The sequence below is a fragment of the Balaenoptera physalus genome (genome assembly GCF_965194825.1).
Source record: "Balaenoptera physalus genome assembly, chromosome: 10".
Classification (NCBI taxonomy): Eukaryota; Metazoa; Chordata; class Mammalia; order Artiodactyla; family Balaenopteridae; genus Balaenoptera; species Balaenoptera physalus.
Genome location: NC_138889.1, coordinates 24,171,059 through 24,175,630, shown reverse-complemented (window position 1 = coordinate 24,175,630; position 4,572 = coordinate 24,171,059). Strand labels below are relative to the sequence as shown.

The following is a 4,572-nucleotide window of genomic DNA, read 5'->3' as shown; positions in this document are numbered from 1 at the left end:
GGGATGAGCTGCTGTCTGCACGGCAGCCGAGTTTGTATTGTTGAGCCCGGGGAGGCCCCTGGGTGGCTCCTAGAGAGCCTGGTCGCATTTCTTCCTGCCCTTGGCCTTAGAGCTCATCACGGTTCACGCCGTTTCTGGCTCCAAAAGGACCTGTGTTCATAAAGACCACGTGTTAGGACAGCATCAAAGTGTCTAGAAATCCGGGCCAGGAGGAGGAGGGAGGGGAGTTGGCTGTGCCCGCCAGTGGCCTGAGAGCCCTGCCCGCCCGCAGAGACCTGGCCCGGGGCCCGTGGGGAGGGCGTAGCCCACGGTCCCCAGCGCTGGCCATCTCTGGGTTCCAGGAGAACTGCGCGATCCTCGGGGAACTGGTAAGGCTGCAGGCTCAGAAGTCCCGCCTGCTAGGGTTCAGCACGCGTGCCGACCCCGTGCTGGAGATGAACTTGGCCAAGACCAGCCAGGTGGTGGCCACTTTCCTAGGTAACCTCGCCTCCCCGAGTTCCAGTGGGGACGGGGGTCAGGCGGACCTTGACTGCACCTGGTGCTGCCTGAGACCCCACTGTGTCAGCCCTTGGGGGTCGCCTTCCCCAACCCTTCATTCTGCCTCGAGGGGCGTGGGGTGGGGGGCGGCTGGGGGGCTGCCACAGGGACATAGCCGAGCCTCTCCCCTCCGCCCGCAGATGAGCTGGCCCAGAAGCTGAAGCCCCTCGGGGAGCAGGAGCGGCCGTGATCCTGGAGCTAAAGAAGGCTGAGTGCCAGAGGCGGGGCCTGCACTTTGACGGGCCCATCAACGTCTAGGACCTGCGCTACTACATGAACCAGGGGGAGGAGACGCGCTATCACGTGGACCAGCACCTGCTCAATGAGTCCTTCCCCATGCAGGTGGTCACGCGCGGGCGGCTGGGCATCTCCCAGGAGCTGCTGGGGCTGACCTTCGACCTGGAGGAAGGCGCCAACATGTGTCACGAAGATGAAGATGTGAGGCTCTACACGGTCCGGGACGCGGCCTCGGGCAAGGTCATCCATCGGCAAGTTCTACCTGGACCTCTACCCTCGGTGCATGCGTGGGGGAACCTGTCGGCCGTGGGCCGGGGCTCCTCTGTGGAAGCGGGGCCTCACCCGCGTCCCTCCGCAGGGAAGGGAAGTCCGGGCACATGGCCTGCTTTGGCCTGCAGCTGGGCTGCCTGCAGCAGGATGGGAGGCGCCAGATCGCCATCGCGGCCATGGTGGCCAACTTCACCAAGCCTACGCCCAACCCGCCCTCCCTGTTGCAGCATGATGAGCTGGAGACCTACTTCCATGAGATCTGGCAAGCGATGCACCAGCTCCGCTCTCAGGAGGGTGCGGGCAAGGGGCTGCAGGCAGGGGGCGGGGAGGGCCCGGGCTCTCCCATGGTCCTCAGGCAGGCCCTCGCCACCGGATTCTTCCACTGATGTCACCTCGCACGTGGGGACGCCCTCGGTGTCAGTTTCCTTCATCAAACCCCACGCACTGGGCGCGTAAACAACGGAAGTGGATGTCCTCGAGACTCTGGAGGCTGGAAGCCCCAGATCAAGGAGTCAGGACTGGTTCCCTGCATGTTAAATACATGTATTCAAGAGTTGCCTTTAAAAAAGACAAAATAGAAGAAAGGAACGTTGTATGCAAGTCTGGTGACAGCCGGTGATGAGAACCAGAGGGAAGGCTGTGGGGCCGGGAGCGCCACGCCCTTTGAAGCCCTGGCGCTGCTGCCAGTCTCGGCGGGGCAAGGGTAGCGCCGTCCCCCAGGGGCTGCTGGACAAGCTCATCAAGTCCCGGCTGGCCAACCCCGGTGCGGCCGGGCCGAGGGAAAGGAAAGGGGCTCCTGGACCGCCCGGCTGAAAGCGCGGCCTGGACACAGTGCCAGCCCCCCGTCTCCTTCCTCCCGCCCCCCAGGCCTCTTCAACCTGCGCCAGATCGTCCCGGCCAAGGTGGACCAGGCCCTGCACACGCAGACGCCCTCGGACCCGGCCCAGGAGAATGCCCGCCTCTGCCAGAAGATCCTCGGGGTCCCAGCTATGCCAGGTAGCCAAGCGCGCGCCGGGCCCACCTTAGTGGTCGGTTGGCGGCTACTGCCCAGGTCAAGAGGATCCTCTGGTGGTGTGTGAAGGGGGACCGGCTGACGGGCTCTGGCCAAGGCCCGCTGACCTCTGGCCTCTTCCTGCCTGGGTTCCTGGGCTGGTCCTTCCAGCTGTGGCCCGCGGAGTCCGAGGGTGGGGTGGGCGTATCTGCACGTGCTTTCTGGAGAGCCTGCAAGAGGCAGGAGAGGGCTTCATAGTCCGGAAGGAACGCGTCGACGAGGTTTGCAGGTGCGTGTCGGTGCGGAGACGCAGTTCACTCCCTCGTGAGCGCTTTCACCCGCGCTCTCCCCATGCTGGAGGGCGAGCCCTGACTCATCCCTAGGAGCCTCGGGCAGCTGTCCTTGTAAGTGGCCTAGGGGTGAACCCCCGTGAGCTTCAGCAGAAAGTCGGCAAAGATTGATTTGTGTCCCTCCACTGAGTTGCCCACAAGGTCCCCGTTTTCTACAAGTGTTGGGCCAATACTCCCTCTAGTGGCAGGGGACTCAAGACAGGGCTGCTTTGAGGCCCCAAGCTCTGCGCTCTGGGGAAGGGGCACAGAGCGGCCAGGGGGCCGGGCAGGAGCCTCTCCATGTGTGTCCCAGGGACCCACCTGCCTGCGACCTTCGGCCACCTGGCAGGAAGATACAACGCCCAGTCCTATGGTTACGCGTGCAGCGAGGTGTACTCCGCGGACACGTTCCACACACGCTTCAAGCAGGAGGGCGTCCTGAGTGGCAAGGTGAGAGGCCATCCTGCCGCGCAGACCAACACGGAGGTCCTTGGCCTGGGCCTAGATGCTTGTGCCGCCCGCCTGGGCCTGCCAGGCTCTGAGCGCCCTGCCCTGGACCCCCTGCTCCCCTGCCCTTTGTTCAGTCACAGCAGAGGTGGCCACACCCACACCCTCAGTGAAGGCGGAGCTCCACCCTCCTGCAGCCCCGCCCCCTCTCCGCAGGTTGCCATGGACTACAGAAGCTGCATTCTGAGGCCAGGAGGCTCCAAGGATGCCAAGGGCATGGTGAAGCTCTTCCTGGCTTGCGACCCCACGCAGGATGCCTTCCTCCTGAGCAAAGGGCTGCAGGTTGAGGGCTGCAAGCCGCCGGCCTGCTGACGGCACGGGGTTCTGCCCACCCAGGCGGGCCAGGTGCCTTAGGCCCCCCGCCGGGGTGGGGGAGGGGCCGCGTGTCCTCCCAGCCCCTGAGTCCCTGGCGGCCGGCCTCGGCCAAAAGTCTCCACCTGGACGTGTCTGGAGAGCCTGGCGTCAAGGCTCCCCCTTGTTGCACTAATGCAATCCCTTCCTGAGGAGCTTTCCTGCTTACAAAACGGTTCTTTGAAAACGCAGCCATTAATAAAAAGACTCCACTCCTGCTCTCTACCTGCGGTCCCTCCCAACACAGGAGTGGCATGGGGGCCGTCACACTGGGGGGAGTTCTGACCTTGGTCGGGGATCAGCCCTGCGGCCGTTGCAGGCTGCTCTCTGCTGGTGTAGCGTCTGGGTCACTGGGAGATGGCTGAGCTGTGGGGTGAGTTCAGACGGGGATGGCTCCCCCAACCCTGGTCGGCCCGGCTCTCCAGTGAGGGGGTGTCAGGTTCCTGCCGGCCTCTCGCTGCCCGGCACTGTTTGGCATGGCGGGGGCTGTGATTGGCTGCAGCTGCTTCTGGCGGTGGGCACAGCTGCGGGAAGCCTGGCTGTGGCTGTCCCTGTCCCCGTGCCCTGTCCTCCTGCTCACGGCCGGCCGGCTGGCTCCCTCCGCTCATCGGCAGCTGCTGAAGTCTGGACCACAGCAAGAGGCCGCCTTCCTGGGTCCTAGCAATTCTGCCCAAAGGCCTCAGGGATGCGGTTTGGCGGCAGTAGGAATTCAGAGAGGGTGCTGCCCCCTGGAGCGCTAGGGTGGGTCTGGACCGTCCCGTGTGTCTTTCCCTGGCCTTTGAGCTCCTCGGGAGCCCTGCCTCCGGCCCTTCGCCCCCACAAAGGACGCCAGGCAGCGGAGCGAGGGCGCGGGCAGCGCCCCGACCTTCTCCCCGGGGCCCAGGCGGGCAGGCTGTGCCACGTTCTGTCCTCCCCTCAGCCTGCCCACCCGTTCTCACCCGCCCTGGGCCAGTCGGCTGTGGACCAGGCTGTGGTGTCTGCCCTTCTGCAGACCCGGCTCAGCTCCCTGCACCCACTTCTGTGCCCTCTGTGTTCGGGGCTGGTCGCAGGCCCAGAGCCGGTGGGCAGGCACCCCGTGGCCGGGAGGGCTGTTCCTGCGAATTCCCTGGGGCTCGAAAAGGAGCACAGCCGGCCTTCCATCCGGCACTTCTTCATGGACATGGAAGGGGCGTGTCGAGGCTTGGGGGCTGCTCGTCTTCCCGTGCACCGAGCCCCCCGATGGTCCCCGCGCAAAATCCAGGTGTGGCGCTGGCACCCCAGCCGTGCGCCGGGCAGTCTGTGGTGGGCGCCACAGGCCTCGGGCTGGTGGGCCACAGGGTTCCCGAGTGGCAGGTCAGGACTGAGAGGGTG

At 65.4% G+C, this 4,572-nt stretch overlaps 1 pseudogene across 1 annotated transcript; it reads left to right on the top strand.

The window, feature by feature from the left end:
• Nucleotides 1–434: 434 nt before the first annotated feature.
• Nucleotides 435–3,440, top strand: LOC309636467 (thimet oligopeptidase-like; annotated as a pseudogene). Its single transcript, XR_014268500.1, has 4 exons — nucleotides 435–477; nucleotides 678–1,053; nucleotides 1,133–1,358; nucleotides 2,626–3,440. The product of XR_014268500.1 is annotated as a thimet oligopeptidase-like (transcript).
• The last annotated feature ends 1,132 nt before the right edge of the window (nucleotides 3,441–4,572 follow it).